Source organism: Acomys russatus, chromosome 2 (genome assembly GCF_903995435.1).
Source record: "Acomys russatus chromosome 2, mAcoRus1.1, whole genome shotgun sequence".
Classification (NCBI taxonomy): Eukaryota; Metazoa; Chordata; class Mammalia; order Rodentia; family Muridae; genus Acomys; species Acomys russatus.
This window is the reverse complement of record NC_067138.1, coordinates 88,375,617-88,400,695: the sequence shown is the minus strand read 5'-3', so window position 1 is coordinate 88,400,695 and position 25,079 is coordinate 88,375,617. Positions and strand designations below refer to the sequence as shown.

At 40.0% G+C, this 25,079-nt stretch overlaps 1 long non-coding RNA gene and 1 other non-coding gene across 2 annotated transcripts in view; one reads left to right on the top strand and one right to left on the bottom strand.

The window, feature by feature from the left end:
• LOC127204620 (uncharacterized) overlaps positions 1-25,079 on the top strand; it is an 87,217-nt gene that overhangs the window by 36,004 nt on the left and 26,134 nt on the right. The window contains exon 3 of the long non-coding RNA XR_007832493.1: positions 4,674-4,736. This is a non-coding gene — a long non-coding RNA (uncharacterized LOC127204620). The remainder of the gene's footprint in view (positions 1-4,673; positions 4,737-25,079) is intronic.
• Positions 9,493-9,595, bottom strand: LOC127207478 (U6 spliceosomal RNA). The gene has a single exon (XR_007832916.1). It is a non-coding gene; the product is annotated as a U6 spliceosomal RNA (small nuclear RNA).

Below are 25,079 nucleotides of genomic sequence, written 5' to 3'. Positions count from 1 at the left end.
ACACCCTGATTCTAAAAGTATTTCGTAAGTTTAGTATGAGGAAGTCATTCCCTGGGGTTTGAACTGATGCCTTAGTACTCCAGAGCACGTGATGCTCTTACACAGGAGTGGAGTTCAGTTTCTATAACCCACATCAGGTGACTCACAACTGCTTATAACTCCAGCTCCATGGGGACACCCCTGGATTCCACAGAGACCTGCTCTCACATGTACATACTCCACACAAATGTGCATTTACATAGTTAAAAATAAAATATTTAACAAATAGTAAATGACTTTTCTCTAATTATCTGGAGTTATACAAATGAGGGCAGACTCGGAAGAAAATGGTTGGAAAAACATCCTTAAGTAATGCTAGATGTAAGTAAAATTCAGTTGGGGTACAGAAGAATGAATCTTGTTTTCATGTTTTCTACTTCTGGAAGTTTCCTTTAATGGCAAATTTTCTGTGTGGTCCATTGTTTGCATGGTATGTTATGAAAGGATTTGAAGAATGGGAGAAAGGTCCCATCTACCGGTATTCTCTTTGATTTGTGAAGTCTCCAGAGAAGCTACTCAGTTCTGTCTTGATTACTACTCTCTTTTATCCTGTGTGATTTCCCCCAAATGCTCTTTCCCTGAACAGGATGATATGAGAACCCCCATACTCTGAAGGTTTGTCTCTTGCGATTACCTGCTTCCAGAATTGTGAAAGACAGACAAGACATTAAGTTCTGTTGTTTGAAACTAGGATCCACTACCACTCATTTGCTCTGTTTGATGAGCGAACTGTAGGCTGTTGATTCACTTCTCTTTCCATGGAGGGCTGGACTGTGCTTATGAGGAAATGGACATAGAGAGAAAACCTGCCCCAGAACTATCTACACCCTCAAGGTAGCAGCTTGTTTTCTGGCCACTGATTGCAGGCTCCCTCTCTACCTGTGATGACATGTCATGGGCTTATAAAGACTGGTGTGGTCTTAACACTAGTAAAAGCTTGTACAGTTTTGCAATTTGAGTCAGATGATGTGAAGCAGAATGCTAGAATACATTTGCATTCATTGGCTCAGTGAGGCTCTCGCTGAAGTGTTGGGCCACATTATCTCATCACTGCTCATAACTGACAGATGCCCAATCATCTTACACGCTTCAGGAGCAAACGTCCTCTTTATCTTGAAGAACAATTAAGTCTTCTGAAGGTTAAATATTTCCAAGGAAGAAAAAAAAAAGGCTAAAGTACAGTTTAATTTATTGAAAGTTATTTATAATTTTAGTACTTACTGTCCTGAAAATGCCTGTCCCCTTGGAAATATGATTCAGACGCCCTGAGTTGAAGAAACATTTTCCTTTTTCCTGTGTAAAACATGAAACAAAAGACAACTGAAAAACACTTCATTAAAATAGTTCCTTTGTCCTTTTGACAATGAAAATCAAGGAGAGTTATGCCAGTTTGGCTATGTAGGTGGTCTCTTTCTATGCTGACCTTAGCATGACCTTACAAAAATCACTGAAAGTTATTTGATGCCTCTAGAGATTTTCAAAATCTGTTGAAGAGCAAGAGAAGCCCCATGTGCTAGGACATTTCAGATAATCCATGTGTTAAAATGTGATGGGTCTAAACTGAAAACTCCACCCATGACCTGCTCTGTGCAGACTCACTGTTCTTAGGCTTCCTGTCTTCTCCTACGTGAGGTCTCTGCAGGCTTATTTTGGTTCCTTCATCCTTCAGATGCATCTATTGGGGTCTCCCCCAGGCCACCTTGCTATCAACTGCATGAAAGTATGTTTTCTAAGGGAATAGTACTGTGATTTCTTTCTTTCTCCGTTCCTTCCTTTCTTTCTTTTCTTTTCTTTTAGGAGATCAGCAATTCTAGAACATTTCCCATCTTGTAATATTCTGAACTCCTTCAGAGTGCAACAAAAAGCAGGAACTTATTGTCTGATGAAAAATTAAAAGTAGACAGTGGATTTTCTTTTTTCTCTTAGTTAAAAAATATCTTTTATTCTCCTTGAGTTAATTTTTAATATCCTAGGGCTGTCTGGGGAAAGATAGTCTGGTTACCAGCAAACCTCTTCTTGGAGTTATCTGTGCCACCTGCCAGACAGTTCAGTCTAATAGTTTTGAGAAATGAAAACTGAACTTTGTGCTTTTGGTTAATGTTTCCCAGTTAAATGAAATGTAGTATTTGACCTTTGGTTCTATTAAAATGACACTGTCCAAAACTTTCATATGGGGACTCTGTCCTCTTTCCATGCTGTTGCACAGTTAGTTTTGTTCAGTTTCGTTGTCTAAGAAGAAAATAAATAAAGGAGAATATGTGGAAGACTGTGGCTTGAGACATCACCCCACCAGGAAGCATGTGCAGAACCTTTTTCAGGAACTGGATCTTCCTTCTCTGAAATATCATAAACTTTACAAATAAAAAATAGCTACTCTCTAATCTTCTGGTAAAATGGAGTCTTGGCAACATGTTATTTTCTAAACACATTGTCTACCTCTTGTTTTTCTGATTATTTATTTTTGATTTTTAAAAAATATCTTATTTAATTTTAATTGATGTGCATTGGTGTGAGGGTTTCAGATCTTCGAGTTACAGACAGTTGTGAGCTACCATGTGGGTGCTGGGAATTGAGCCCGGGTCCTTTGGAAGAGTAGGCAGTGCTCTTAACCACTGAGCCATCTCTCCAGCCCCCTCTTGTTCTTCTTGATGTGATTCATAGTTTCAGAAATGTTTGACAAGAGTTTGAGCTTAAGTTCCCAAATGAGTATTCAACATAGGTTAATTGAGACGGTTATTTCATGGAGTATAAATACATCTGTGTATTAAAAATGTATTTATTGAAGATAAACAATTATGTAATAGGAACCACCTATAGGATATAATGATAGGACTAATTAAAAAAGCAACTGATTATAAGTGACATAATTACTGAAGGCTAAAAGGAATCCTCTTGCTAATATTTGTTATGCCTTGGGTCGTCTCTAATAAGCATTTTGATCATAATTTAATGTGTGATAACTCACTTATTTCATACAAAGAAAGGGTTGCTTCTTCAGCATTGTCCACGTGGCTTTAAGAGTGCTCTGGGAAGCTGGGACATTAAGAGTTCTACTCGTGATTGAGGAAAGGCATAGATTCCAGATATTAATTGTTACTGATTTTATTTTTGGGGGCAAGTGGAAAGAGAAACAAATGCCTTTGATTAAACCTCCTTCCATCTTTGCCCATCAAATAGTCCCCCACATGGTAGAGTTCGTGGATTTCCATGTTGAGGATTTAGAGCATCTTAAAATGTTTGTGACTTGCTTTTTCTTTAGACAGTCTCTAAGCAATCATTTTCATTACGATTGTCACTGGAAGAAGCTTTAGGAGGATTAGCAGACTGGCTTTCACTCCAGCATTTCTGAGTGTTTCCTCTAGGTTCTCAGTGGTCCCCCCCCGGCCCCCCCCCCCGCTTTCCACAGTAATGTGATATGCTCAGTGGTACTGAGAAGCGGAGGGTTGAGGGGGAGAATGCATAATCAGTCATGTATGACCTCAGTCCTGGGCTACGGAAATAAAGGCTATGTTATAGAGTTAGAACAGCGTGTGTGGAGTTATGCCTTTTCCCAAGGGCTAAGAGAAGACCTGAGATGGAGTCAGAGCAAGAACAGACTAGATTGCAGACAGCCCCCCAGTGCCTCAGATCCAAGAAGTACTTAGAGCCAGAGGACAGTTTTTTTTTTACTTAGTCTTAAGCAAAATATCTCCTTTGTTTTCTCACATCCAGTTGGTGTTCATTCTGCAGACTCTAGGATTTCAGGACTCTTGCCCAGGAGAGAACTCTGTTGTCTGCTCTTGTGTAGTGGTTGCTGATCTTGCTTATGGAAAGAATGTATCTGGGAAGGCTGTGCTCCGATTCAGTGGTGGAGCACTTACACGTATCTATACTATATTCTGGAGGATGTTGTTTAGCATGTTAGGAGTTGTGACATTTCTGCTGTATTTAATGGTTTAGATGAAGTAGTCTTAGGGTTTTGGTTGACAAAAACTTCAGAGAGTTTTAAATGTTTTCTATGATGTTAGAATAGGCTAGCATTATCTTTGGGAGGAGGTTGCATTTGGTATGGGTTATGAGGCACGTGTGTATGGGCGCATGTGTGTCCACGTGTGGGTGTGTGTGATTGCGGTGCCTATTTTTGTACATCTCTTTGGCTATGTTAGTATTCAGGTCACCATGATTCCCCCCACCCTTCCCCGAGGCTTCCATACACTGTATGCACACGTGCCTGTGCGTGTACATGCACTAGGTCGGCAATTCTTACAGCTCTAGACTTGTTTCCCCCATGCTTCATTCCTCATTTAGAGCTGATTTCAGATTCTCTGCTCTACGAGTCTCTCTGAACAACGGTAGCATGCATGAGAAGACCGAGTCCAAGTCCATATTCTAATACTTGTATTCTCATTAGTTTGGCAAATCTACTTAAATTATCTACAGCAGCTGATTTTTCTGTAAATGTGGGACTATTCAAAATCACAGAAGTGTTGGCTTAGGAAACACATGAGGGAACGCTCAGGAAGTGTCACTGAAGAATAAGCAAGCCCATGTAATCAGATACAAAAAGTGCAGTAAGTCAGCAATTTGCCTATTGCCCGTTAAGGCATGACACCTCATGAGTCTTACCCTCCCTAATCACATACTTGATTGCACAGGTCCATGTCCATCTATTTGTGTCAGCTCCTTCATGGCATCTTTCTATGGGCCATACGGAAATGGTAAGAGCTTTTCCTTGTCTTTGTTTACAGGTGAACATTTCCTTTTAAACTTCAAGATTGCCGTTGTTCTATTTGACATAATTTTGACAAATATATTGTTTTGGAACTCGTAGAAAACAGAAGTAAGGCTGGGAAAATGGCAGAGGAAGGAAAGGGCTGGCAACAGAGTTTATCCATGAGCCATTTTGTTCATCTTTGGATTCCGAACATACTGGCCAAAGTCTGACTGACATGTATATGGTTAATAAATGTCATTTGATATGTAGTATAAAGCAGTAGATGTGTGCCCTGCCCCCAGCATGCCAGGTAATGTCTTGAGGACAATGACAACATTGCTCTCTGGTTCAGTCCTAAGGCCCCCACCATGGAATATGTACCCCAAGACCCTTGTTGTGATTGGTGTGACAGGTGATTGAGTCAATCACTTAAATTTTTTATTTGTAGGAAACTTCCTATAATTATTAGTTATTCATCAGGACTAGGATAATGAGATCAAATTTGTTGTTTTAGTTTCCTAATAAAGCATGAGATTCTTACTAGAGATTAGAATGGGTCTAGGAGACAAAGGACAAACTAGGCCATTTGCATCACTTCTGGGAAAATGAATCATTGTTTTTATCAAATACTCAAGGGGCAAACAATAGGCAAAGTGTCACCTTTGAGTTTACAAACTATTACCTGAGGACATACATAGATAGAGGCCTCTGGCCCCATTGCTACTGAAGCATTTATCTTTCAGGTTTAAGACACTTTGTGAGTTTCTTATTAGTATATAAATACATTTGAAATAGGAGCTACAAATCAATGTCAAATTCTACCATGATCTGGCAATCTTCAGTATAAATTAGCTACAAGATGTCATAAATTTCAATTAAAGTCTCTGGAAATGGTGGACTAGTGGAAGCCAACTGTGAGTCTGGTTGGCGGAACTGAATATCCTGGATTAACTTGAGAAAGATGTTTGCGGCTTGTGACTCAGGACAGTCTTCTGGAGACCTCGCCTCGAGCTCTACCTTTAGAATACAACACACTCATTTCGAAGCAAAGCCCAGCCGTCACTTCAAAAGGAAGAACAATTTATTCTTGAACCGGATGACTGATCACCACCTGGGAAGAGGCATATAAGCTGCTTCAAATAACATATCCCACCGTGGAAAGGATTTCATGAAACTAGTTACAGGAAAAAATAAAGTTCCAGATTAGGTTGTTTTCCAAATATATTGGTGGGAGCATCAGGTAGATAGATTATAGTCAAGTGGAAAATTCCCTGCTTTAGGTTTCAGATGCAGCACTATGGCATTTGTAGCCTTGGGGTTGGTGGAAGCTAGCAGTCTCCTTAGTTGATGTATTCCCAAGGTTTCAGACACGTTCGTAGGCAATGAACAGCTATGAAGGTAGCTGTTAAGTTGGCTCTGGATCTGCAGCATTCCCGCTCTACAAATACAGAGTTTTAATCAGTCGGCCTTGTGTAACCTTTAGTGGAATGGGCCTCTGTTTTCCCCTGAGAACTCGAGTTCATTTTCTGAAGAAGCTTCAGGCCATTAGCACTGTGAGAGGAAGCGAGGAGGCCTCATGGCAGCAGCATATCAGCAATGATGAGAGAAATAACTTTTATATTTTCAGCTTTCATATTTGAGCCTCTGATCATCATTTTGAAACTGACAGATAATAGAGTGTGTATTTTACTCAGACAATTTTCACAGATGTAGTATAGGTCCATGCCAGGCTTATTTTATAGAAAAATATTACCATGTGTTTGAAATGAGCAAAGTGAAGATCTGTGAAACACATTTCTCCCCTAGTAGGAAATTTCCAGTAGTTGTGATTCTGTGGAAGGCCGCAGCCTTTCTTTGCAGCAAGCAGGAGTTGGATTTGAAGACGCACCTCACCGGAAGATTTAATTTCCATCATCACCTGATTGGGTTAAGAAATATTAGAAAGAAAGCATGCCTCTGGGTGTTTGTGGTAGCCTTTCCAGAGATAATGTGATCATGGAGGCTCTGACCTAAGGAATGCATTAATTCCGTCATAAATTAGTGGTATGATGTCATTATTGAGATGTGCTGGAAAATCGAGGTGGGGCCATTCTGGGAGAAGGAGATCACTTTGGATATATCACTAGAGAGAGGACCATCTTGTTTGATCACTGTCACTCCCTTTCCTGTTTTCTGGTCACCATGATGTAACCTGCCCCCTCCATCAGTCCCTTCTTGATGGGATGGACCACAAGCCCTATGACCATGATCTCAGTACATATAATCCTTCTTCTAAAATCATTATCTTAGGTATCATTACCACAATGATAAAAAAAATTATCTTACTATCTCTGTGTAACTGGTAAAAGAGTTTCTTATTGATTCTCAACAGTTACAGAATAGCAATGCTTGGCCAGGTGCAGTGACATATTCTTTTAATCCCAGCTTTTGGGAAGCAGAAACTAGCAGATCTTTGTGAGTTCTAAACCAGACTGGTCTACACAGCAAGGGGCCACACAGTGAGACCCTGCCAAAAATATCAAAAAGAATATCAATGCTTAATTATAAGATGCTGTAAGGTTGGAGGACAGTGCCTAGCTTCATAAATTGCAGGCTACTTAAAAAATGACAGACTGTTATTGTGATTAATATGAAACTGGATAAATATTCATATATGGGCTATTATGCAATAATGAGCTTTAAGTAAGTAAGTTTCAGAAGATGAACATATTCTTCCGAAATGTGCTAAGCTTTTAGTATTAAACTTAGAGGAGGGCATTGTTGCATTTTGATTTGCACTTCCCCCTTGTATATCTTATCTAAATATTACTCATATCTCTTGCTTGTTTTTGAACCATTTTGGATCCATATTAGAAATCTATATTTTATATGTTAATACCGACTGTTCAGATAGATGGCTTATTTTTATAAACTTCTATTCTGTGCTTCGTCTTTTTACTTTACTGACAGTGTCTTTTGGTGAATGCTTCATTCACCAAAAGAATAAGCTGGAGAGGTGGCTCAGTGAGAAAAGCACCAGACGCACAAGTGTGTATACCAGAGTTTAGGTCACCAGAATGCACATAAGAACTGAGAGTCATGGCAGCTGCCTCTGATCCTAGCACTCAGGATGCAAGGCGTGGATGCCTGGGCCAAGCTGGCACACAAAACTAGTCAGAGCGAACAAGCTTCTGGTTTAGTGAGAAATCCCAGCTCAATAAACAATCTGTATCATGACCAAGGAAATCCGGTATCAGCGTCGGGTCTCCGTATGTGTGTGCATGCATGTGCACATGAACCCCCCCCCCCCCACTCAAGTATGCACATACCATACAATAAACAAATAAGTCTTTAAATCAATAAGTAATAAGCATGCGCAGGGAACTCCATGATTTCATGAGCTCATCATACATAATAAGGTAGGACTCGCAATGATGCAGCTGTTTGGGGAACCATCCACATTCTTAGAAAGAACTCCTCATCTGTGCTCTAAAAGGAAGCCAATAAACTTATCGGTCTCACAAAAAATTCCCACTAACCCCAACTTCTCCTTCTTCTTGGTTGCCTTTGTTCTTTACTTTAGATAGTAACTACTTGTCAGGTAATTTATATGTGGGCTTAGATATGATTTAACCTCTTCTTAATTCCTTATCTAATTTTTATGGGTTCATTTGTGAGAAAGACCACATTTCTCCAATGTGATGCTCGTATATCCGTTTGATACTTTCTCTGTATTTCCTATTTCCTATCGGTGCATGCCTCACTCTGTGATAATAGCATACCATTTTGATCATGGTAGCTTTTTGGTGAGTTTTGGAATCAAGAAACTGAGTTCTTGTTTTGTTGTTCCTTTCCAAGATTAACTGCCTATTTGGGATCTTTTCATATGCTTTTGCATCCTGAAAAAAAACTGTAATTAAGATTTTTCAGAGTGATTGTATTGGATCTATGCCATATTAAGTAGCAAAGTGACATCTTAGCAACATTAAATCTAGGTAGACAGGATGTGTTTTATCTTTAATTTATTTCAAAAAATGCTTTCCTGTACCCATTGTACAAAGCTTTCAGCTCTTTGGATAAATAACACTCTATATATTTTAATCTTTTATCAAAATTTCATGAGTTTTTCATATTATTTATTAGTGAAAAAAAAGCAATGAGTTTTGATGTCCTGTTGCTTTGCTGATGTCATTTGCTAGTTATTATTTATTGTTTCTCTTGTGTGGCATCTTAGGGCTTTCAAATGCATGACCACATCACCTCTTCGTAAAGAAGCAGATAATGTTCCTTCTCCCTTTCAATTTTGAGTGTCTTTTATTCTTCTCCTGTCTAATCTGTCTAATTCTTTTGCCTAGGATGTCTACTAGGGTGTTGAATATCAGTGACAACTGAGAGCATTCTTATTTTTTTTTCCTGAACCTACAGAACATATCTTCAGTCTCTTGTGTCACTACTTTTACTGAATCTGATAAATTCTAATATCCGTGTTTAAAAGCTTGTCTCTAAAATTTTAACTTTCCTTTGTGTATTTCCCCTGTGAACCAGTTTTTGGGTGTCTTTAATAAGCTGCAAATTTGTGTTTTCCAGTTTTCCTCTGTTTTAAATTTCATCCCATTGTGGTTTATAAGATATTCTGTGTAGTAATTGTTTGATAATTACTACTGAGAGTTAATTTGTGGCTTAAGCACCCGGTGAAACACCCCTAGTCCTACCACACAGGAATGCGTGTGCTATAGGTATGAGTCAGAGCGGTTTTTTGTTTGTTTGTTGTTTTTTTGTTTTTTAATATGGAATGCTTGGCGAATTTGCTGTCATCCTTGCGCAGGGGCCATGCTAATCTCTTTATCGTTTCCATTTTGGTTTATGTGATGCTGAAATGAGCATGGTAGGAGCGCTCTTAATGCCCAATAGATGGTTCATGCTGTTGCTTAAATCCTCTCTGTCTCATACTTTCTATCTTATTTTGTTCAGTTCTAAGGGTGGGATTCGCAGTTTCCCGCTCTTCTAGTGGAACTGTTTCTTCCTTCAGCTCTTCAGCTTTTTTTATTAAAAATTTTTTAAAAACTTTCATACTTGTCTATATTGCACGGTGAATATACTTCTCAATCCCCCCCTCACATGTTGAGCTGGTTTATAACTAAGCGTATCAATGTTTGTCTTTTTCATTGTGTTGATGCTTTAAATTTTTATTTATTTTTGCATTTACGTGTGTGTGGTGTTATGTTTGCACAGATGTGTGCCGGTGCTCACAGATATCAGAACAGTCAGGAAAGGACACTGAGCTGCAATTGCAGACAGTTGTGCAGCTGCTCAGTGCGGGTGCTGGAAACTTATACTGTGGTTTGGAAGAGCAGCAAGGGCTCTTAACTACTGAACCATTTTTCTGGCCCCAAGAAGTGAATTTAAGTAAAAAATTAGTGTGTGTGTGTGTGTGTGTGTGTGTGTGTGTGTGTGTGTTGTGTGTGTGTGTGTGTTGTGACTGTGAGCACATGTATGTGGAAATCAGAGGACAACTTTCTTGAGTTGCATCTCTCTTGGATTCCAGGATTGAATTAACTTTGTCAAGCTAGTGTGGAAAGCTCTTCAGATGCCGAGCAATCCTGCCAAGGCTAAACTTTTAATATAACGTTTTTTAAATGTTTCTTATGCATGTTTGGAATTTACAGTCTTCATTTTGTCTGATAAGACCCTAGCCACAACTCCTGTGCTATGTTGATTATTAATTCCATGAAACATAGTTTTCCACTCTCGGCTTCTGTTTTAAGCATGCCTTTGAATCTACAATATCTAGTAGCATGTAGTTTAATCATGTGCTTATTTCTTCTTCAGTATACTGATTGTAGAGTTTAACATAGTTGCATTTGTAATGATTTCTGGTAGAGACAGACTCTGTCATTTCTCACATGGCTGTATGGCCTAATCCTCACTTCCTGCATTCTGCCTCATGTGATTGACTGATTTTCTTATTGTAATAAAAACTTTATATTCACCTCTCATTTCTGATCGCATATATTTTCCACATGTTCTCTTTATGGATGCTGTGAAGACTATATTTAATCTCATGGAGCTAAAACACTCTAATGTGAATTCACACCAAGCTCCTATCACCTTGTGAGAATCATGACCCTTTATCAACGCCATTTCACTTGCTTGTCTCTAAGTGGTAGTTCTATGTAGTGTCTTCTCCAAATATTTCTTTTAAATGCTTTATCTCCTAAATAACTTAGGGAAAAAAACCTGTGAATTTACAAGCTGAAGCCAAAAATAAATGCATATTTTAAAAATCATTAATGTCTTGAGTCAATAAAAAATAAAAAGAGACTAGCTCTTAAAGTCAAGTATGTTCTTATCTTTATTGGGCTCTTTACAAAAAGATATATTACATGTGTGTGTGTGTGTGTGTGTGTGTGTGTTTTACTGGTATGTGTATCTGTTCACTATATGTGTGCCTGGTGCTCACTGAGCCTGGAAGTTAAAGGAAAAAAAAAAAAAAAAAGAATTGGATCCTCTGAAGCTGGAGTTATGGATGGTTGTGAGCCCTCATCTGTGTGCTAGGAATTGAACTTAGATCTCTTGGAACAGCAGCCGGTGCTCTTAACTGCTGACGCCTCTCTTTGGCCCTATTTTTTTTTTTTTTCTATTGTCTCTTTCATTTCATCTAGGCAAGTGCTAGTGGCAATATACTTTGCCAGTGTTTGTCTATGGGAGGAATGTTTTCATTTTCATATACATTTGAGAGACAGTTTTGTTGAATATAAAGTTTATTGTTGAAAATTTATTATTTTTCTATTTTAGAGCTTTGACTCTTTCAGCCTTTGACCTCGGACTGCCACATTTTTTTATAAGAAATTCATTGGCAATCTTACTGAAGGACCTTGTTTCTTAAAGCAACTCTACTCTTGTTTCTGAGAAGGTTCTTTCAGTCTTTGAGAAGCTTAATTATAATGTGTGTTCAGTAGCTTGTAGTTTCCTGAGCTTCACAGATTTTTATATCCTTTCATTAGATTCCAATAGTCTTAGCCTTTATTACCTCACAGTCTATGCCCTTCTCCTTCTGAAGCTTTCTCAGACACATATTGTTCCATTTGTTGATGTCTCTTTAGTTCCTTAAGCCAGGCTCATTTTTAAAAACCTTTTTTCCCTGTTGTGTGATAGAGCACATGCTCAACCATGCTCATAGCAGCCTTATTCATAATAGCCAGAACATGGAAACAGCCTAAGTATCCCTCAGTGGAAGAATGGATAAAGAAACTGTGGTACATTTACACTATAGAATACTATTCAGCTATTAAAGACAAGGAATTCCTGAAAATTGTGGACAAATGGATTGAACTAGAAATAATCATAATGAGTTCACCTAGAAGCAAAAAGAGACAAATGGTATATACTCACTTATATTGAGACACTAGCCCAAGGGGCATGTCCCATGAAAGACTTTACTTATCAGGAAAGTGGGTCAGAGGGGAGGACATCCTATTGGGACTTTAGGTGAGAGAAGCATGAGAGAATGGGGAAATAGAAGGATCCAGAGGGTCCTGGAAACCTACAAGAAGAACATTATGATGGGCAGATTTGGGTCCTGGGGTCCTGCTCAAACTATGGCACCTGCCAAGGAAAATATAGGCAGTAAACGTCAAACCCCTACCCAGACCTAGCTGATGGACAGGACATTCTCCACCGTTGAGTGGAGAGGGAGGTCTGACTTTCATACAAACTCTGGTGCCCCATTTTTGACCACTTTCCCTTGATGGGGCGGCCTGGTGGTACTCAGAGGAAGGATAACAGGTCACCAAGAAGAGATTTGATACTCTATGAGCATATACAGGGGGAAGAGGTCCCCTCAGTTACAGACATAGAGGAGGAGAGTAAGAGGAAGCGGGAAGGAGGGAGGAATGGGAGGATACAAGGGATGGGCTAACAACTGAGATGTAATATGAATAAATCTATAAAATATTTAAAAACCTTTTTTATTTTTATTTTTGTATTAAATATTTTTACACGTGCATTGATATTACACATATATACAATAAACTACCTACAGCAAGAAGAACCATGAAACAATGAAACAATCAGGATATATATATATATATGTTACATTCATAGTGTTTTGGCTATTTTTATTTGGCAGCCTTAAATAAAACATCTTTCCTATCTTGGTGAGTATAAAATTCTGAATGGAAATCAATATCTATCATATCTCATCATTACCAACATAAAACATCTCTCTAGACCTAATGGTATCTTGCCCCCTAAACAGCTAAGCTTAATTGCAAAACTAAACTGTCTGGTCTTCAACACCATCAGAGACTTTAAGAAGGAATAAAATTGATTACCTGAGTATACAGGGAGTGTAGGTTAGCAGCTTCCCAAATGAGAATGGATGACAGAGACAGTTTGCTGCCTGAATGGTCACTCAAAATTCTCTAAATGTTGGAGCATCATCTTCAGCCATCTGGCCCTATATATCTGACAGACATATTTGCGTGGCAGGAACTATTGAGAACTTGCTTCCCCTGTTTTGGTAGAGTTTGGCCATCGACTGCCTATAGCCAAGCTTGCCCATTTTTAGGCAAAATTCTGTCTGTGGTAGAAACTAGGACATGTTTTTAAAATTTTAATTTATTATAATTTATTCAGATTACATCTGGACTGTTATCCCCTCACTTGTATCTTCCCTTTCCCACCCTTCCTCCCTCTTCTACCCTATTCCTCTCATAGACCTCTGACAGAAGGTGACCTCATCTCTCACCATATGACCATTTCAGAGCCAGTCTTTTCTCCCCCAACCGTGTAGAATGAGCTGTCCATTGGCTATATCTGAATAAGGGTCTAGGTTAATTGCATGCATTGTCCTCAGTTGATGCAGCCCCCTGGCTCCAGAGCCGTTGACCATAATGATCTCCTTGTGGGGCTCCTGAGCCCTCTGGGTCCTTCCATTTCCCCATTCTTCCATACCACTCTCAGCACTCCACCCAGAGTCCAGCAGCTAGTCCCAGCATCTGTCCAGATTCCCTGCTGAGTGGAGACTCTCAGAAGACACTTATGTTGGTCCAATATCCACTTATAAGTGAGTATATACCATGCATATCTTCCTGAGTCTGGATTACCTCACTCAGGATTATCATTTCTGGTTCCATCCACTTGCCTGCAAATTTCAAGGTTTCTTTGTTTTTAATGGCTGCGTATTATCCCATTGTGCAAATGTGTGACAGCTTGTTTCAGTTGAAGAACATCTAGGTTGTTTCCAGATTCTGGCCATTATGAATAAGCCTTCTATGGACATAGTTGTATGGTGGAGCATCTTTCAGGTATATGCTTAGGATTGGTATAACTGAGTCTTGAGGTAGCAGTTAGTATTCCCAGTTTTCTGAGAGAGCGACAGATTAATTTTAAAAGTGGTTGTACAAGTTTGCACTCCCACCAGCAATGGAGGAGTGTTCCTCTTTCTACACATCCTCTCTAGCATGTGTTATCACTTGAATTTTTTATCTTAGCCATTCTGGTAGGAGTAAGATTGAATCTCAGAGTTGTTTTGATTTGCATTTCCCTGATAATTAAGGACACTGAACATTTCTTTAGGTGTTTCTTGGCCACTCAACGTTCCTGCATTGAGAATTCTCTGTTTAGCTCTGTACTCCATTTTTTTAATTGAATTATTTGGTTTGGTGGTGTTTAATTTCTTGAGTTCTTTATACATTTTGGATATTAGCCCTTTGTTGGATGTAGAGTCGATTTTCTCTTTATAGTCAAAGTCTTTCTTCTAGCTGCTTGAATCTGCCTTCAAATCATTCTTGTACAATTTTCAATTTAGTGTATTTTTTTTAGCTCTATAATATTTTGTTTCTTTTTATGTTTTCTCTTTATTATGTTTCCATCTTTGAATGTGTTTTCACTCTATACATTGCTTTCTTTGGTCCATTAAGTATCTTTAATATGTAAGCCGGCTATAGGCTCTTTGTCAGAGATATTTCATATTGGTCATTTGTTTTTTGTGCTTTTCTAATTGGGCCATACTTGGATGTTTGTGAGGTTGGAACTTTTGCTTACAAATATAACATTTCCATCTGCAAAATAAGAATTATGTCATGCTCAATCATTTTTCCCTCTGTGCAAGTGTAACTCAGAATTTTAAATCATTCTCTTATTTAACTTTAGACACATTCTACTTTTATTTTGTCATACCATTTTTTCCCTCATGATTAGCTACAGTGATGAACATGTGTCTACTAAATATGTGTAATCCCTGATGTGCAGGAAGAAAATTTAGCTTTTATCCCTATTGAGAACTGCAAAATTTGCAATAGAATCTAAGAATTGCCAGGAGAGCAATGAGGCAACATACATGGATTGTTATCCACTTCTGTTATTGGTTCCATTTACTTTCTTATAAGGTATTTTTTCTTTTTCAGGGCTCCATTTTTACCATGAAAATGTTATGGGAGTTGCTGTTGGAAGTTGTAATGCCATGATACATAGGGGTTGAGAGTATTGGGAACAGTTTGGAAACAAAATTCTAATTCCTTCAACTTGAATTTTCTATAGATAATGCTAGTATGAAATTCAAGTTTTAACAGGAGAGTGAGAGAGTTACAGAAGCACACGGAGCACTTCTCTTTCTGTCTTGCACATGCACACTGTGCTTTGGGATCTTTGTGTCTAAAAGGAATAAAGATAGCCTCAATTCAGAGATAACTCTGCCAGCCAGTACTTTTTATTTTATTAGTTCTTTGCGCATTTCATACAAGGAGTTTTAATTATGTTCATCTCTTCTGAAACGCTTCCCAGATCCATCTCCCTGTTTCCATACTCTTAACTTTTTGTCTTTTTAAAAAAATCTTTACGACCAATTTGTGCTGCCCAAATCTCTGGATGTGGGATCTTTCGTTTCATCATGGTTGACTTGCCAAGGGCTACATTCTTAGAGAAAACTTTGTCTCCTCTCTCCCAGCAGCTCAAAATTGGCAATATCTGCACAGGTATCTGTGTTCAGCTCCAGTCCATGCCAGTGTTTTGTGTGGCTTGAACTCGCACATGTCTCTTGCACACTGTCACAACTACTGTGAGTTCATATGTGCAGTTGTCCTTCTCTGTTCCCAGGGTAACCTTTTCCCTGTAGCCATCCATTGCCTCTCACTTTTACATTCTTCCTGGCCTTCTTCTACAATTATTTCTTAGAGGGAGGTGTAGTACATATGTCTCTTTAGGGTTGAGCGTCCTTCAGTCTCTTATTTTTTGCACTTTGGCCAGTTGTGGGTCATGTGTTAATTTTTACCTCTTTGTTAAACTTTTCTGAGCCCAGGGATCCTCTTGTGTAAATGTAGGCTACCATTTTTATTTCTCACAAAGTGTTGCCTTGGTCATGTTTTAATAATGCACGTATGTTGAATATATCTGACTGTATCATTTTATCTATTTAATTTAAAATCTTTAAAGTCTTTTCTAGTCCAAACCACTCAGACCAGGGAAAGGTTGAGGCTTTTAAATTTACTTTGCACATGCACAGATACACCAGCAGTGGAATGAATATATAACTAGCCTTTTAATCCCTTACATTTCCACTGTTAACTTAGGGTCACCATTCTCCTTTATTAAAGTCATTTTAAATTTGAACCCATCAAACTATAATTTTAACAATTTTCTACCCATTTTTCTTGCAGTTGGTCAGTTAGACATTATCACATACAAAGATGCCTGGTGATATAGTAATTTTGCTGAATTCTGTAGTGGTGAAAGAATTTGCCTGTGTCTTGACTTTGCCTGGCATAAGAAGAGGGGCACAGAGGTTTCTTATGGACCTTTGCTAGATACTGATACCACTATTACTTATGCAGAAAATAGGAGAAAACCCCCAAAACCCGAAAGTAAGTTTCAGAATTACTTCTATGTAAACCCATGCCTGTTGGAAACAATGGAGCTTTATTGTGTGTGGGGTCAGGTTGCCTCTTAAGGGATGCAGTGCACTGCTGCAGAAGTAGATAGACTTACAGTTCCCTGCAGGGCTCTTCTTTCTGAAGGCATGAAGAAGGTGTTGACAATGGGAAGTTGTTTTTAGGGTGACTAATGCTGTCTATGAATAAACTAGATCCCCACGTGTTTGTCTGGAAGGAAGGGGATTTTAATTCAAACCATTCTTAGGAGAACTTTCTAGAAGCCCAAATGGAAATCCAGTTTGAACCTTAAATTTTTACTGGCTTCTTTCTATTTGCTGTGTTTTTTCTAGAACTTTCTGGTGCCATCTGTCATGGCTTTCTCCTTTAATCACATGGCACATTGACATATCATTTACTTTGCCAACTCAGACACTAGTCATACTTATTTTATTAGTTGCCACTGTCTGTGAATCTATTTGCAAGATCATGAGTAGTTTGTTCTGATCAGATCTCACCAGGAAAAGAACAACTCATCAATTAGAACCATGGCCACTGCTGCCCTCTTTCCCCATTTCTGGCTTTGCCATGCTAAGGCTGTCTTTTCAGGGAGATGACACTGAAAGACTAGAAGCATTTGCGAAGCACAGTGAAAATCAACAATAAAGAAACCTGGCTTCCTCCCCGCCCCCTTTTTGCTTAATTGGAAATACCCCTTAGCTAAGCAAAGGAGGGAAAAGGAAGACAGCTTAGTCTCCTATCTTTGTTGTGATTTCAGTGGGGAGGGAAGCAGGGCAATTCACTGCCCTACCGGTTTAGCAGAGAGGCTGGAAGTCTGTCCATCACCTGCGGGGTCCTTTCTTGTCTTGGCTTGTTTTGGAGCTGGTAGAAGGGCTGAGAGTCTTAACCCTGTTTAATTTATGTAGCTTCAGAAAGAAAGGTTGTCAGGGCCCACTTGATGAGGAAAGAGGAAGAAGAGCAAATGAGACTGGGAACATGTCTGAACCTCCTCCCGCCGCACTGTCACCCTGTTCATCAGGTAAGAAGAAAAACAGATTAAAGCAAGGCCTTTGTTTCCAAATTCCAGACTTGCAAAGGATGTATTATGATACTCATTTCAAAATATGGTTACATCTTGAAAGCATTTTTGTTAGAGAGGCATATTATCTTTAACAATGAAGCAAGGAAGAAAGCTTGGTTCTTTACAGTAGACGCTTAAAATACCTTTGCACATGCATATATATATATATATATATATATATATATATATATATATATATCTTTTTACATTAGCATTCAGAAATTCTTGGCAGGAACAATAGGCATGGTTCAAAGTTCACTTCGTAATCATAAGCAGATTTCTTCTCCCCCCCTTTAGTTTTTTTTTCTTGCTGTGTTTGGAGGGGGTAGAGTGAGGGAAAAGGGGGTTTACATTTAAACATCATTCCCCCAGGATGAGGCCTAATTTCATAATAGGATAGTTTTATTCCGAGTTAACTACTTTGGTTTGGGCTCTGAATGATAATGGTAGAAAATATAAAGCAACATTTTAAAAGCTAAGACTGCAAGGCATAGCGCAGCTTAGTGAAAGCATATGTTGCTGGTGGGTCCTCACAACCGCACTCCACCGTGCTCTTGCCAAATCACGCTAGTTTCTGAAGCTCCTATTTAAATTCCCCACGCCAGGCTCACAAGTCTGCCTCTAGGTTTCTGTTAAACACTATTGAAGTGGGTCCTTAGAAAGTTTGCCTGCGACGAACCAAGTTCTTGTCTGTGTAAAAATTCAAATTAAGGTTAGTGTTCAGTTACAGAGTTCACGACTCCAGGCCGCCGACAAGAACAGAAAAGAACGTCTGCTCTTGGCACTGCTCTGGCTGGTGACAATGGCCACAGCGCGCTGCGCACGCGCACACAGGCAGAGCGCCTGCCAACTGTGGTCTGAAAGGAGTTAGACTGGATGGTGATCGGCCTTTGCAGGACCCTGGAATGCCATGTGATCGGGGCCCAGTCTCGCTGACTTTGTTAGACCCACCCTGACTGTGTCTCCTTTTCTTTAAAGGGCTGGAAATAAAAAGTAATTGTTTCAGTGTTTCATAAAACCTGGAGCCAGGAATATATTCTGAACCTGACTGTCACCATTATATGTGTCTGTGGTCACTTAGGAAAATGGCTTTTTCGGAGCTTTCGGACTTATTTAGTGAACATGGGGTTTTTGCTGTTGTTTTGTTTTCTTTTCTTTTTTCTTTTCAGACTCTGTTGAATACTTGTTTCTGATTTTGATAGTTCTCTCCTGGCACCTCTGAAAATTTTACTGCTTAATTATCGTATCTGTCACTACAATGAATAAGGTGATTACTCCATCCCACACAGGCCTTTGATATTGTTTACCCACCCACAGTTAAAAGCAGACTACATTGAATGGTAGACTTGCATTAAATTTGAAACTGTTATGACGTAGAGATCTGAGTCATTTCTTTTTCTTTCTGCAGTGCAGAACTCAAGAAAATAGAGAAATGACTCTGGTCCATGCCCCACAGCTGTGCATGTACACAGTTCCCCTGCTGAAATTCCATGGCTGTACACAGACACAGACACACACACACACACACACACACCACACTTCCTCTGCCCATATTCCATGGCTGTACACATACACTTCCCTTGTACACATATACTTTCTCTGTCCACACTCCTTGGCTGTGCACACACTTTCACTCCAGTGCTGTTGTTTAGTCGCTGTAGGGTTTGGCTAGTCTAAGTATCTGTCTCTGAAAAGAATAGAATCACAATGTAGCATTTTACCTGGAGAAAAGGATTTGCATAGGGTAATAGAATCTAACTATGACACAAAGTATGGCTTACTTAAATATCACCCTACAGTGGGTTTAATTCTGCACGGTCCTGATATTTATTCCTAATTTTTCACAGCATGCTTGCCTTATCTCTTACCACCCATGAAGCTGTTTGATTACAATTTCACAAGATAGGATGATGACGTTTTTTCTCATCCACATTTCTATTCTTCATTTGGGATCTATTGATCACCTAACCTTGTTTTCCTTTCTGCTTACGTCAGCTTATCTTTCATATTTTGTTGAAGTTGTACTTAAGATAAAATCTAAACACTTATTGGACAAGTAGCTTAAATCTGTGCTCATGAGCACAAGTTACCTAGGAGCACACGCCAGACCTGTGTGAGATTTGGAGTAATTTGCCTCGCTTTTCTGTTTCTACAAAACAGAATAAACATCACCCTTAAAACCAAAGGTGTCGGAGGATCCAAGATGGCGGCGAGCAGTGTGGACCGCATTTGGAGGCTCCAGTGAACAATTCAGGGAATTGCACAGATTTCTGAGCCAGGAACACCGAGGTCCGAACATCACGGCAGCAGGAGTGCTCCACGGTTCGGAGGGACCAGGGTGCGGAGGACCTGCGTGCCCCTGCACACGGGAGGAGTGTGGTTTTTCTCTGATCGGAGCGGCAGCGGCAGAGGCAGCAGCACCAGCGGCACCAGCAGCGGCGGCTGAGGTTTGCAGCTCATAGCCTTCCGGTGGAGGCGATTGGTGTGGTGGCTGGTGGGAATTGCTGCGGGAGAGGGGACTCGGGGCAGGATTTGGGTCGCGTGGAGCCTTTGGACCCAGACTGGACTCGGCGGACAGTTCGGCCCCAGAGTCCCGGGTATTGGCCCGGCCCAGCAAACAATTCTGCCTGAGGCACTAACTCAGCGTGGCCATAGCTCCCCTGCTGTGGCGCAGGCTTAGTTGAGCTCGCTGCTCCACACTAGGCACCACCTCAGCTCAGCGGCAGCTCCCCTGCGGGGACACAGTCCGGGCGGAGCACTTGTTCCACCACTGGCGCTAACTCAGAGCAGCCGCAGTTCTCCTGCTGTGGCGCAGGCTTGGTGACGTGCTTGGTTCCATCCTAGGCACCACCTCAGCTCAGCGGCAGCTCCCCTGCGGGGACACAGTCCGGGCGGAGCACTTGTTCCACTACTGGCGCTAACTCGGAGCAGCCGCAGTTCTGCTGTGGCGCAGGCTTGGTGAAGTGCTCGGTTCCATCCTAGGCACCACCTCAGCTCAGCGGCAGCTCCCCTGCGGGGACACAGTCCGGGCGGAGCACTTGTTCCACTACTGGCGCTAACTCAGAGCAGCCGCAGTTCTCCTGCTGTGGCACAGGCTGGACAGAGCTCTCGGTTCCACCAGCTCTAAGACTCTGGTTGGACACAGTGTACAGTTTGAATCCAGAATTCCTGGCTGAGATTGGTGGTCAGTTCGGGCCCTGAGTCAATAACTGACCACAGCACGCACTTTGGGCCAAAAGGCCCTAGTGGAGCTTGGTGCGTAGTCCCAGCCCAAAAATTCTGGCTGGACCCTGTGTGCATTTTGGGCCCAAAATCCCTAGCTGAGCTTGGCAGACGGTTCAGGCCCTGAGAATCTAGCTGAGTTCTGCCCGTGGTTCGGTCCCAGTGCTCCTGGCTGGACTTGGCAGGGAACACAGAAGGCTGTGGATACCTTGGCCTGACCCAACGCTCATTCAGAGACCCAGAACAATTGCAGGATCCACATCAGAGGGGGACTGAGGATCACTGGCTGTGAGAGACCAGAACAACAGGGCTAACCTCCTAACATCCACACCAGTGAAGCTTTGAGCTCGCAGCCTAGGGAAATCGTAAGAAAACAAGTGAATCTATCGTCAGACACCCTCCATTCAACTCTGGAAGCTACCCAACAAAAACAAAGACGGCAAGATGTCTAAAGGACAACGAAAAAGCATACGCAAAAAACCCCAAAACAACATGGCGTCTCCAGTTTCCAGCTATCCCAAAGAAAACCACCCAGAGAACTCAAATACAACGGAAATACAAGAAAATGACCTCAAATCCTTAGTAATGAGGATGATAATGGAGGAAACAAATAAAATTCGTAATCAAATGCAGGAAGACGCAGACAAACAGGTGAGAGACATAAAAGAAGCACATAGAGTGGAACTGGAAAAATTGCAGGAAAATGCAAACAACCAGATGAAGAAAATAACTAAAACGGTTCAAGCTCGAAGACCTATAAAGAGGCAATGGAAGAAACTCAGGAATATACAAAAAATCCAGATGAAGAAATCAAAAAAACAGTTCAAGATCTGAAAATGAAATGGATTCAATGATAAACACACGAAGACAGAAAAACGAGAACGTGAGACCTCAGAGAAGCAGGCGAGCAACACATGAGGTGAGCTTTTCTAACAGAATCCAAGAGATGGAAGAACGAATCTCAGGGCCTAGAAGATACAATCACAGATATTGAATCAACCATTAAGAAAATGCCAAATCTGGAAAACTTCCTGACACAAACATCCAAGAAATTAAGGACACCATGAAAAGAAGAAATTTGCGGATAATAGGCATTGAAAGAAAGAGAAGACATCAGACTCCAGGGCCCAGGAAAACTATTCTCAACAAAATCATAGAAGAAAATTCCCCAATCTAAAGAAAGAGATGCCTATAAAACTACAAGAGCCTACAGAACACCAAATAGAATTGACCAGAAAAGAGAAAAACTATGCCCGCCACATAATAACAAAAACACAAACATGCAGAACAAAGAAAAAATATTAAAAGCTGCAAGGGAAAAGGTCCAAATAAACATTAATGGTAAACCCATCAGAATTACACCTGACTTCTCAGCAGAGACCATAAAAGCCAGAAGGGCCTGGACAGATGATCCTGCCAACCCTAAAGAGAACACAGATGCCAGGGCCAGACTACTTTACCAGCAAAATTATCAATAACCATTGATTGGAGAAGAAAACAAAAATTTCCATGACAAAAACAAATTCAAACAGTACCTATCCACAAATCCCAGCTTTACGGAAGGTACTAGAAGGAACTACTCCATCCCAAAGGGTCAAGCTACAACCAAAACTACCCAGGAAATAGATAACTATCCCATGGCAAAAAACACAATACACAAACGCTCGACTGGAAACAACATCAAAATATACGACTCTTAACAGTCACTGGTCATAATATCTCTCAACATCAATGGCCTCAATTCATCCAATAAAAAGACACAGACTAACTGAATGGGTACATAAACAAGACCCAACATTCTTCTGCATCCAAGAAACACATCTCACCCATAATGAAAGCATTACCTCAGGGTAAAAGGTTGGAAAAAAATATTCCAAGCAAATGGTCACAAGAAGCAAGCAGGTGTAGCCATTTTAGTATCGAACAAAATAGACTTTCAACCAAAATTAATCAAAAGGGATGAGGAAGGACACTTCATACTCATCAAAGGTAAAGTCAACCAAGATGACATCACAATTCTGAACAATCTATGCTCCCAATACAAGGGCACCCACATATGTAAAGATCTCCTAAAAAAGCTTAAACCACACATCGATCCCCACACAATAATAGTGGGAGACTTCAAACACCCCACTCTCACTAAAAGATAAGTCATTGAAACAGAAACTAAGCCGAGAAATAACATCATTAACCAATGCCATGGGTCAAATGGATCTAACAGATATCTATAGAACCTTTCACCCAAACAAGAAAGAATACACCTTCTTCTCTGCACCCCATGGAACCTTCTCCAAAATTGATCACATCGTAGGTCACAAAGCAAGCCTCAACAGATACAAGAGGATTGAAATAATACCTTGTATCCTATCAGATCACCATGCTCTTAGGCTGCAATCAACAACAACAGAAATAACAAAAAGCCTACACGTTTGTGGAAACTAAACAACTCTCTGCTAAATGACACCTGGGTCAGGGAAGAAATAAAGAAAGAAATCAAGGAGTTTCTGAAATTCAATGAAAATGAAGAAACAACATACCCAAATTTGTGGGATACATTGAAAGCAGTGCTAAGAGGAAAATTCATAGCACTAAGTGCCTTTAAAAAGAAATTGGAAACATCGCACATAAGCATCTTAACAACACAACTGGAAGCCCTAGAAAAAAAAGAAGCAGAAACACCCAAGAGGAGTAGACGCCTGGAAATAATCAAACTCAGGGCTGAAAATTAACAAATTAGAAACTAAGAAAACAGTCCAAAGAATCAACAAAACCAAAGCTGGTTCTTTGAGAAAATCAACAAGATAGACAGACCATTAGCCAACTAACTAAAAGCAGAGAGACAGTATTGAAATGAACAAAATCAGAAATGAAAAGGGAGACATAACAACAGACACTGAAGAAAATTCAAAGAATCATAAGATCCTACTTTGAAGGCATATACGCCACAAAATTTGAAAATCTAAGGGAAATGGACGATTTTCTTGACCAAGTTCACTTGCCAAAGTTGAATGAAGAACAGATAAACAAGTTAAATAGTCCCATTTCCCCTACAGAAATAGAAGCAATCATCGATGGTCTCCCAACCAAAAAAAGCCCAGGGCCAGATGGTTTCAGTGCAGAATTCTACCAGACCTTTAAGGGCGAGCTAATACCGATACTCTTCAAGCTACTCCAAAAGATAGAAATGGATGGAAAATTACCAACTTCATTCTATGAGGCCATAGTCTCATTGATACCTAAACCTCACAAAGACTCAACAAAGAAAGAGAATTTCAGACCAATTTCTCTTATGAACATAGATGCAAAAATACTAAATAAAATACTTGCAAAACGAATACAGGAGCACATCAAAGATATCATTCATCATGACCAAGTAGGCTTCATTCCAGGCATGCAGGGATGGTTTAATATACGGAAATCCATCAATGTAATCCACCATATAAACAAACTGAAAATAAAAAACCACATGATCATCTCCTTGGATGCAGAGAAAGCATTTGATAAAATTCAACACCCATTCATGTTTAAAGTTTTAGAGAGATTGGGGATACAAGGCACTTTCCTCAACATAATAAAGGCTATATACAGCAAGCCAATAGCCAAATCAAAGTAAATGGTGAGATACTCAAGGAAATTCCTCTCAAATCGGGAACAAGGCAAGGCTGCCCACTCTCTCCATATCTCTTCAATATAGTACTCGAAGTTCTAGCCAGAGCAATAAGACAACAAAAGGAGATCAAGGGTATCCAATGGGAAAGGAGGAAGTCAAATTATCCCTCTTTGCAGATGCTATGGTAGTGTACATAAGTGACCCTCAAAACTCCACCAGAGAACTCCTAAAGCTGATAAACACCTTCAGCAAATTGGCTGGATACAAAATTAACTCAAAAAAGTCTGTAGCCTTCCTATACACAAATGACAAGCTTGCAGAGGAAGAAATTAGGAAAACCACACCCTTCACATTAGCCACAAGCAATATAAATATCTAGAGTTACCCTAACTAAGCAAGTGAAGGACTTGTATGAAAAAAATTTCAAAACTCTGAAGAAAGAGATTGAAGATGACCTGAGAAGATGGCGTGATCTTCCTTGCTCATGGATCGGGAGAATTAACATAGTAAAAATGGCCATCCTACCAAAAGCAATCTACAGATTCAATGCAATCCCTATCAAAATAACTACACAATTTTTTAAAGACA